Source organism: Mastomys coucha, unplaced genomic scaffold (assembly GCF_008632895.1).
Source record: "Mastomys coucha isolate ucsf_1 unplaced genomic scaffold, UCSF_Mcou_1 pScaffold14, whole genome shotgun sequence".
In the NCBI taxonomy this organism is placed as follows: Eukaryota; Metazoa; Chordata; class Mammalia; order Rodentia; family Muridae; genus Mastomys; species Mastomys coucha.
In genome coordinates this window covers 59,231,555-59,242,773 of record NW_022196896.1, presented here as the reverse complement: position 1 = coordinate 59,242,773, position 11,219 = coordinate 59,231,555, and the positions used below count along the sequence as shown (strand labels likewise).

At 42.3% G+C, this 11,219-nt stretch overlaps 1 pseudogene; it reads left to right on the top strand.

The window, feature by feature from the left end:
• The first annotated feature begins 10,508 nt into the window (after positions 1 to 10,508).
• On the top strand, positions 10,509 to 10,623 carry LOC116089665 (annotated as a pseudogene).
• The last annotated feature ends 596 nt before the right edge of the window (positions 10,624 to 11,219 follow it).

Genomic DNA, 11,219 nt, shown 5'->3' with positions numbered 1-11,219 from the left:
CCCCCCCCCTGGTTTTTCAAGACAGGTTTCTCTGTATAGCCCTGGCTGTCCTGGAATTCACTTTGTAGAACAGGCTGGCTCCCAAGTGCTGGGATTAAAGGCGTGTGCCACCACTGCACAGCTGAAATATTCTCTTTCTTAATGAAATTTACCTTCTACCACTAAAAGAAAACAGAACAGTAAAGTAATAAGATACCTGTTATGGTTTATAGCCAAGTAAATTTGACAGTATATTAGAAAAAAACAATAAGATGTTTACTTTCCCTAGCACTCTTGGTTCTTAATGCAAACAGTAATAACTCAACAGCTCTCTGATGATGTCTGAGGGGTGATTTTCATAGCTTTATTTATCTGACTACTGAAATACAAGACAAGGCAGAGGCAGAAGTTGTGAGCTCAGTCTAGTTCTGTTCTGAAGGTCAGTTTCAACATCTCCCTCGGAAACTCCCAATCATGTGTCACCTTGGCAACGTCATCGCCTGCCTCTTTTGGAGAGGAGATGGATCTTGAGGGCCAGTGTAGGTTTGGTACCAACCTTGCCTCCAGTGTACCGCAAGTATATGACTTTGACTTTCTTGGGGCCAAAGTTGGGTGATATGGTGGAGGTGAATGGTATCAGAAAAGCTTAGTTTTGGAATGACTAGAGTTGCTTGCTAGCCTCTCTAGGGCACGCAGGACCTTGTTACCAGACAGCCATAAGAACTGGTAAGGTTTGAGTGAGCTCAGGCCTGGGAAATCTGAGACTTGAGATTGGCAGGAGTGGAGCCACTCCCTATCCAATCCATTTCTGTACCTGCTCTGGAACACCTGACCACAACACCCCACTGAGAGGACGGTGGCAATCAATCAGGTAGCATAAACACTTGGAGTTCTCCATGGTAGTGAGCTTTCTAGATAGCTAGCCCTCACCCCCATCCAGCTAATGAGCTTCCCTTTCTGAGCACTCCTTCCTGCGAAAGGTACTTAATCTCTGGTTCACCCCAAATAAGGTACATGCATTCACATCCACCGTCACATAAACCAGTATGAACAAGCAAGGGCATCTCTTCATTTAGGATCTCTGGGGAAGGCCTTCATCAAAAAGAGTCACACCTAAATCTCCTGGAAGGCCTTCTCCTCCAGCCCCTCTCTGCTTTCCGTGCTCACTCAGAATCAGATCTGTTCTGCCTGTCCAGCGCTCTGCCTTTCCCCTCTCCACTGGCATGCAGGGAGAGAAAGGAAGACCCGGGTTTCTGACTCCTCTAGGCTCTATACTAAGGGTGCTTAGGTTCCCAGAGAGGAAACCTGAAACCACTGAGGATTCCCTGCTTTGGTCTTTGCCCCGCCTTCTCCCTGTGGCCTGCAGGCGGGGCTCTGAGCTCCTCCAGTGGAGAAGCAGGGCACAGTACAACAGCCTCGTCCAAGCCCAAAGCCCTGAAATTAAATTTTAAGGAGTAATAACGATCATATTAAAGGTGGGGAACATGTGACTAACTTTCATATGGCCAAGGAGATCACTGACATCTCTCTAGTGGATGGTTATTGTGTGGATAACCGGGACTGTCAACTTGTTGGGATGCTTGTCTTCCTTTCTCTTCCCAGTGCTGTGACAAAATATCGAGACAGTGGTAACTGAAGGGGAAATGAGTCAACTTCAGCTCGCAGTTCAAGGCAGAATCTGTCAGGGTGGGGAAAGCACAAGCAAGAGGAGCTTGAAGCTGCTGGTCACGTGATGTGATGTTAGCAGTTGGAAGAAGACAGCAAGCAAAGAAGGCAAGGGCATGAGTGTAGCAGCCTCATTTCCCCATTTCATACAGTTCAGAGCACCAGTCCTGGGAAAGCTGCTCCCAACAGAAGGTAGGTGTTTCCGCTTCAGTTAATATTATCAAGACAACCCCATACAGACACCCCCAGAAGCTCCTCCCCTGCGCGATTCTAGATCCTGTCACGTTGACTATTAAAACAAAACAAAAAAAAGTAACCTTCATAAGCGTCATGGAAGAACTCTGGGCATGTCTGTGAGGGCTTAGCTAGATTAGGTTCATTGTTATGGGAGGACTGACCCCTAAGCGTGCATGGAACCATTCTAAGAGCAGTATTTTAGACTGCATAAAGAAAAGAAAGCAAGCTGAGCACAAGCATTCGCTATTTTCTGCTTCCTCAGTGCAGACAGGATATGACCTCACACTCCGATAGCCCTAGCTTCTCCGCCCTGATGGACTGTAACTTCAACTGGGAGTCTAAATAAGCAGTCTTTATGAAACTGCTTTTAAGTAAGGTATTTTGTTACACCAGTGAGGAAGATAACAGAAGCAACTCTACATTAATATCTTTACTAATATCTTTCAATTCCATAGAAATGGATCCCTTGTCTATATTAGCATATGCAAATTTTCCTTTTGTTCACTCTCCCCTCCCTGCATTATCCTGACTCTTGGGCTTTCTTGACTTCTGCTTCTCTTCCAGGTCCTTACTGCAGGCTTGGGATTCATTCCGGAGGTATACCTCTGTTGGGAAGTCAAGGTCTTCAGGTTGAGGAATCCACATAAGAAAATAAGTCTTCCACTTGCCACTCATACGGTCATGCAACATTATTTTGAATTGTCTGTCTTTTTAAAAAACATTTCTATCAGTATGAAATGGAAAGAAAACAGAAATAAATCGGAAAGACGTTTTTCTCAATATACTACCTAAAAGCTTCTGTTTTCATTTGTTCAATCTAAATTGCAATTATTTATGCAATTTAGTCTGTATACTTATTCAGAATCCATAATTGTCTGTACTAGAATGCTTTTCCTTTTATGGAACATTGGCAATAGTCACTAATATGATTTTAATGTCTTTCCTGACCAATTAATAATTGTGAACCCCACATCATCATTGTCTCCTTAACATCCTCAGGGAAATCCATAAATCTCAGAACTAGACAAGATCATGTTATGAGGCTGATAATTTGTTATTAGAGTTTAGAGTTAGCACTAGAATTTCCACTTTATTATGTCCTAGAACCAAAACCACATACAGAGACAGAGGTAGAAATAAAAGCAGGTACTACATATAAATAGCATAGTGTTCCAAAGGGTAAAAGGCGGGAAATGGGAAAAGCACTGAAGTTCAATGGTGCTGGGCTTCTGTCCCTTAAGAGTTCTGAGCCTGCACCAACTTTCTCGCACATTTTAATGCAGTAATTGTTCCACATTTATCCCATTTGTCAGGAAGGTTTCTGATCTTCCTCTCTGCCACCTGGCTTCTCTCATATGCCATTCTGACACCCTCACTGTCCTCCCTTGTCCTGTCAAGAATATCTTCCAAGGAGGCCACTTAGTCAAATCCTTCAGAGCCAGGACCATAATCCCTGCTATTAGCCTCTGATCTAGTCTCTTTCTATCGATCTCTATGTGCTAGAAGTAAAAAACATCTGAAGTTTAGAGCCTGTAACTGAGAAATAGCATTAACATGAGCAGTGTATGTCCTTGCACTGAGAGATATAATTTCAGGTGGGTCGTTGTTTTTATTAATTCACACTAGTTTTGTAATCATCGTGATCATACTAAACCAAACAGCTCCAAACTTCCTGACCTAAAGAAACTGATCAACTTTGTGGCTATACAATCTTGTTTCAATAACTCAGTGATAATGCCTAGTAAGTTCAGCTGCACTGAATCCAGATTAAATAAGTGGGATGTGCTATTCATACAGACCTTTTTTTCAACTCTCTCTCTCTCTCTTCTCTCTCTCTCTTTCTCTCTCTCTCTCTCACACAGAAGCTTGAAAGCTGTGAGTTCCACGTTTTATAGGAGCACTACACTCATTCTACCCAGGCAAAATGAGTTTGTAATGACCCACAGACCCACACTCAAGTAATTGAAATACCAAAACAGGAAGAAGTTCAATGTATTTAAGTGAGAAAAAAAAAAAAGATGACTCAGGAAAGCAGTAATTCTGTAATTGTCATGAGAATTTTTAAATGTATTTATGCTGATGTGATGAAATTTTAACATTAGCATATGTAATGGACACTTTAGTTTGGTAACCACAAGAATTATGTCTTATTTTTTTTTTTTTTTCTAGTTAAGCATCTTAAACTTCTGATAGAAAGTAGCCAAAGGAAAGTAGCCAAAGCTGGCCAGAGCGTTGTGTTCACTTGAAGCTCAGGGCCTCTGAAAGCACTCGTAATTCAACTTGTGGATTAAATAAAGCTCTGTTCTATCTGGAATTCAGATAGCATCTTTATTTTTTTAATAATTGGGTTGTTTTGAATTGTTTGTCAATTAAGTTTCACTCAACACACTAATATAAATTAGCACTTTATGTGCAATGTTTTCCAAAAAAAAAAAAAAAAATATTAAGTGAGCTAAAACAAAGCACAGCACAGCTTATGTTTACTTTTGTTTAAGAACAAAAAGAGAAGAGGGCTGTCATGATGGCTCAGCAGATATGAGCACCAGCTGCTCTTCCAGAGGACCCAGGTTCAATTCCCAGCACCAACATGGCAGCTCACAATTGTCTGTCCCTCCAGCTTCAGGGGTCCAACACCCAGATACAGACATGCATGCAGGGAAAACATCAATGTACATAAAATAACCATAAATAAATTATTTTTAAAAGGAAATAAAAATACATGAAAACGTGCCTTTGTAAACCACCAACCAAAGAGTACATATGGAGAGACCTATGGCTCCAGCTGCATATGTAGCAGAGGATGGCCTTGTCAGACATCAATGGAAGGAGTGGTCTTTGGTCCTGTGAAGGCTTGATGCCCCAATGTAGGGGAATGCCAGGGCAAGAAGTGGGAGTGGGTGGGTAGGTGGGGGATTACCCTCATAGAAGCAGAGTGAAGGGAGATAGGATAGGGGGGTTCAAGAGGAGAAACCAGGAAAGGGGATAGATAACATTTGAAATGTAAATAAATAAGATATCCAAAAAGAAAAAAAAAAACACGTTGTTACCTGCAAATGGTGGATGGAAAAGAATTATGTAGCAGATATGACTGAAGTGACAGTCTCTGTAAAGACTTTCGTATACAGTTGTTATGTTTAGAAGCATGCCAATCTTATGTATAGAAGCATGCCAATCTTCTCTATATTAAATAAATCAAGATAAATAAGGATGAAAATATCAAGGATAAGAAATGGAAACAAATTAAAACAGAAAAATAAAAAGGAATGTAAAACTAAAATAAGCAAATGAATATAACTGTGTTTCTAATCAGTAAAATAACCACAAAGAAAATAGGCATAAGCAGCACAATAGAGAAAGAGCAATATTCTTTTCAGGGGGGTAGGGGGGAGGTCTGGCTCCATTTTCCCACAGACTATCTATTAGTTACAAAAGAAGAAAAAGTACACAGTCGAGAAGTGCCACAGTACTGTACTCCCATGAACAGATGGAGCAACAGAAGGTGAAGAATGCACAAACCAGTGTACCCCAGGACTCACTGTCCCGAGTAGATACACCCATGCCCATGTGACATTGTTTCATGGAGCACACAGCCTGACTCTATTTGTGAAGAAGCATGAGTGAAGCCCAAATCATGAAAGGTTTCTGTTTTAAAATGTAAGACATGGTGGAGAAAATCCCATTTATCAAGCATCTCAAGCTTAGAACAAAAGCTCAAACCGCATGACAACTAACTTCAATACCTGATATTTCTAAACTTTGTGAATAAAAGTGCAGAAGTGCCATTGATGGGTCAGTTGATGAAATTAGGATAAATCAATAAGTTAGCAGGAATTACCCTTGTTAAATTTATTGAAGACGATAGCAATAATTTGGCCACCTAAGAGAATATTGTTCTTAAGGTGTGAAAACCGAATATTCTACAGAAATGGGCATGGTCTCCACAACTTGTTTTTAAATTACAAACATAAAAATGAGACAGCCACATCTGTGCTAAGACTCAAGATGGATCTAATTTCGTGTGTTCCCTGTCACTAATGTAGTCACTTCCACTGCTGACTGGCCCACTAGTATCAGAGACCCTGGTAAGCCTTGGCATGGGGCTATGATGGAAGAGCCTGGCCAGTCGCTTCACTTTGAATTAACCTCAAATTAAAAATTGCACTGGACTAAAAGTTAAATAGGTAAGGTAGACTTTACCCATGCCTACTGCAAATATTCCAGCTTCATCTTCCCTAAAATAAAAGTCAGGAGGATGAGTTTTGTTTTGTTAAAAAAAAAAAAGAACAGAAAGAAAGAAAAAGAGAGAGAAGGGGGAAGAAAGAAAGAAAGAAGGAAGGAAGGAAGGAAAGAAAGAACCAAGATATGTTTGGTAGAGTGAAGTATGGTGCAGGAGAAGGGAGTACTTCTGCCGCCCATGCTGAGGCATCCTTTCCTCCTGAGGTACCAGTCACAAGATGGGTATAGTATAGAATAGAGTCTATTTAGGGCATGGGGAGGGGAGTTGAGGGAGTAGACACAGAGAAAGGCAGAGAGAGGGGGCAAAGGGAAGAGGGAGAAGCTGTCCATGAACACATGAGAGGGGAGGGAGGGGAATGGAGAGATAAAAGACAAAGTGGGAAGAGAGTAAGAGGGGAAGAGAGTGTCTTAGGATTTTACTGCTGTGAACAGACACCATGACCAAGGCACCTCTTATAAGGACAACATTTAATTGGGGCTGGCTTACAGATTCAGAGGTTCAGTCCATTATCAAGGCGGGGGCATGGCAGCATCCAGGCAGGCACAGTGCAGGAGGAGCTGAGAGGTCTACATCTTCATCTGAAGGCTGCTAGCAGAATACTCACCCCTAGGCAGCTAGGATGAGGGTCTTATAGCCCACACCCACAGTGACACACCTACTCCAACAGGGCCACACTTTCCACTTGTGCCACTCATTAGGCAAAGCTTTTACAAACCATCACAGAGAGTAAGAGGGTAAGAGGAGGGTACAAGCAGCCTCTTTTATACGGAGTCAGGCATACCTGGATGTTGTGAGGTAACTGTGGGGCAGAGCCTAGAAGGAATGCTAACAGGTGTGCCCTAAAATGAGCTGGTACAAAAATGATATTAGGGAGATATGACCAGTCGTTCAGTCCTGAGTTTGCCAAGTGTTCTCCTTTGACAGAATTATCTACATTTGCTACTTGGGGCCCTAAGGAAGCTAGGCTTTCAATTCTTCCTCTTAGCAAAAAGCCACTTCCAGTACCCACACCCTAGTCACCCACATTGCCTCAGTAAAGAAGGACACTGGATACTCGGTCATCTACATCATGTGTTTGGAAGCTATTCAGAATATCCAAGCAATATCTTTGACAGTTTGTTGTCAGTAGATGAGTCTATTAAGTGAGATCCCAAGCCCTCAGATCCCACAGGTGATGACTCAGATGCAGGAGATTTTCACCAACCTTGGATCACATGTGGTGCTTGGAGAGCACCCCCTTCCCGGGGCCAGGGCCTGGAGCAGTCTTACAAGAGGTATAAGCACTTGGTTGGGGAAGTGCTGGAGTCAAAAAGAGACATTGCAGTTCTCCAGTGGCTCATCCGTGCATGCAAGGGTTTTCTGAAAAATTCCAAAAGCCATTATGTGTTAAAGCTCACTGAATTTTGGTTATCTGGTTTCACAAATCATGCCTCTAAACAAACAATCTGTTTTTAAATAGATGTTAAGAAACATGCTTACTGCTATTGGTATGTCGTAACCTAGAAAATCATCCATTGACAAAAGGACCAAAAAGTTGGCTTTAGCCTTTTTGGTTAATTCAGTCTTTGTTGCTCATAAGTTATTTATTATAGATTTGATATGACTGATGGTTTTCATCGTACATCTGTTAGTTGAGTGTATGGAACGAAGTGAACAAATTTGTAAACATTCTGTTCATAGGGTTAATTTGAAAAAAAAAGAAAAAAGCTTTGTAAAATGAATCATTTACTATTGACAAGGCAGCCACTGTCTCTGGGAATATAATTTTTAATTGACAATTGGAAATCGTTCTTTTGGGCAAATTCAACTTAGAATTAAATTGTCTCTTTACATAGCCTAATAATACATAATATACTTCTGTATGATCTTGGAGTTTGATCTAAATAAACAGCTAGTTACAGTGATCTTATCTATAGAGCCCTAGTACATGACCCAGCCAGTTATACAAGTACATTTAACTTTATGTTAACCTTATATTTAACCATGTATTTATTCATATTAATCTTGATGTAAAAGTGTTCCTCACAGTCCTTTGTCTCTTAATGTCCCCCACAAAGTTGTAGTTATTACCTCCTGGCTTATGTTCTGGATCTTTGCCATCCATTAAACTTTATCATGGCACTTTGGATGGATCCTTTTCTGAGGTTCTCTTAACTGCTGCTCCCTTCTCACCCTTCTGTCAGGCTTGAAGCAATTACCAAGAGACCGACACACCCAAACCCACAAAAAGCAATTCAGTTGTCTTAGAAAGGACTACAGCCATCTAACTCACCCCTCATCTTGCCACTGTGGACATTTGGATGTGGGAAGACGGACTATAACTAAAACAAGAGGGCTGAAGCCTTCTAGGAATCGTTTAACCTCTCTCCCTCAATAGCCCACAAAAAATAAAAAAATGTAAATAAATAACTTTTACCCTGTCTGTTAAATGCTGTTCTTGCTAAACTTCTCCCTAGAGCCAAACAAAGAGTTCCACAGACACTCTCCTATTATCTCTCACCCTTTCACAGCTGCCTCTGCTCCTGATACTACAGCAAAAAGACTGTTTAGAATCTGAGCGAGAACTCTAGCGAAAAATGAACTTTATCCCTTTCTCTTATGGCCAGATACAATTCTGTACATCGATCCTCTATTTTCTCCTGTCCCCTTCCTCAAAAGCTCTGTAGCTGCCCGCTTCTTTTGCTAGCTCATTTGGGCACAGAAGTCCTGATGATGGGACTAGTCACCATTGCCTTGAATCAGCTCTCTGCCCACTTCCTCTCACCAGCCCACTCCATATCTCCCTTTTGTTCTTCCCTAGCCCTCAGCCTTCCCCAAAAATCTCTTGATTTTACTTTGTAACCAAATCATCTGCTTACAGCCCTCTAATAACTATTTCTCAAGTCTCTACAGAAATTCGGGACGATAGGTTTCACAGTCCATCCATAACTTGCAACCAATCAAGTTAAGACTCTCTCCATACCAGAAGACCCCCTCTTCAATGGACCTAGATCTACCCCTGTGACAAAGACACTCCACAAAATAAAAGCAGCTATAACCGACCTGTCTTGTGTTTTTATCCTTTCAGAATTAGGAATGTTAGTTCCCTGTTACAAGACTACACTTCCCAGCTTCCCTTGTGGCCACACCAAACACTTCCTGAAGGGAGAGACTATATAGTACAGTAGTTGTTTCCATCCCTACAAGGGACCATGTTTTCTACTCTTTTGTAGGTGTTTTGGGCATCTGCATGAGTGGCTAACAAAAGTGACCTCCTCACCATGAATAAGCATGATCCCCAAAGTCAAACCAAATCTCTCTTCTTTCCTCCTAATATCCCTTTTTTAATTCATCTTCCTTAAGAAAAAAAAAATTAACAAGCAGAATGTCCACAATTGAAGATGATTGCCCCTCTCCTGGAATCTATCTGTATTCAATAGCTCAGCAGAGAGGGGCACGGCTCCAAGAGGCCCTCCCACATCTGTGCAGGACTGTTGACATGTCCACTGTTATGAAAACTGCATGCAACTGCACTTGCAATGATTGTGTCATCCCAGAAGATGGCATTTCGCAACCCTTCTATCTTCTGGCTCTTCTATTGTTTCTGTCCCTTCTCTCTGAATGCCCCTTTTGCCGAGACAGCACCAACAAATTCTTTAGCTGAGCCCTCAGCCATTTCTTAGTCTCAGCAGCTTTAGCAGCGGTGAGTCTCCATTCTTACCGCCCTTCACTGCAAAAAGAAGCCTCTTCCAAGAAGGCTGAGAGTAGCCTGTTTTGTCTATGCATGTAAACGAGGAGATTTAGACGGCAATTTGATGCAATGTTAGTTTGACTAAACAACAGTTGTAAGCATGCCCTAGGGCCTATGACTTTTCACAGTCACATGTTAATGAATAGGTTTACAGTACTGGGCATGGATTCTCTCCTACAAAATGGGCCTCAAATCCATAAGAGAGCACTTTGTTACCCTTAAAAGAGTCTTGTAAACCTGTCTCGCCTAAGAGATCAGTATTGCAGTTCATACGGTTCACATCTGGATAAGCTCATCTATGCCTTTTCTCCCTGAGCATCCCGAGTAGCGCCTTCTGGAAAGCAGCATGAAAACTAGCCGGACACTGAAGCTGCAAGCTCTACGCCAGCTTAATTTCTCTGTATCTCATGAACAAGATGTGCAGTGTCTTCTGTAAGAGGGTCTTATCACAGTTCTAGTGGAAACCAAAAGGAGCTGAAAGAAACTATATTCTTTGGGGGTGTCACTGGGACCTCCCTCACTACCAATCCATATCTCAAGATCTCACACCTGGCACTGGATTTCTGTTTAATAGCACATGGATTCCGTGATGTTATCCAACTAGAAAGAATATTGCACTTTCACCTATTTATTAAAATTATGGGGATTTTTTTTTTTTTACTTGCCTAGAGGGTCACAGGTGTGACTTCTGAGTCAGTCACATGTGTGTCTGTTGGTGGCAGAAAAGAGAAAGTCTAGTGTTCTGACCTGTCAACATCTGAATGATTAGGACATCATTCCCTGAAGAAAGCAAGCCTGAGATGACCACCAGTCCAGCACCAGGGGCCAGACAGGGAGCTCAGCTGGAATGTCCACCAATTTGGTGCCATGCAGGTCTGGGTGTCAGGGAGCAGACTATGCCTGAGATGGACCCTGCCAGTGTTATAATGCACAAGTGAGGCCTAGCAATCCTGAGGTGACCCCAGACACTCAGAGACCCTGGCTGCCACTAATAGGAACAAGTAAGCAGTGGAGTAATGAAAGAGAAATGAAACAGAAAGAAGGCTGTGGGTGATGGGTTTTGAGTCGCGGCAGGAAGCGTCTGCAGACACCAAGCCCAGGCAGTTTCATGTGTAAGAGGTTTAATTGGAAGGGGGATAGGGGGATAGCAGCGCAGGAAGAGAGAGGGGAGAGAGAGAAGAAGAGAGAGAAGAGAGAAAGATGGAGGGAACTACCCATATATTTATATGCGTGGTGACATAGTAATACAGGTAAAGGTGGGAGCTGAGCCCAATGGATTCTGGGAATATGGTCGCCGTTGTCCTGGCGACAGGTCTGTGGACCCGCCCACATATCTGCTGCAGGCAGGTTCTGGATGCTAACAGTGGGCAC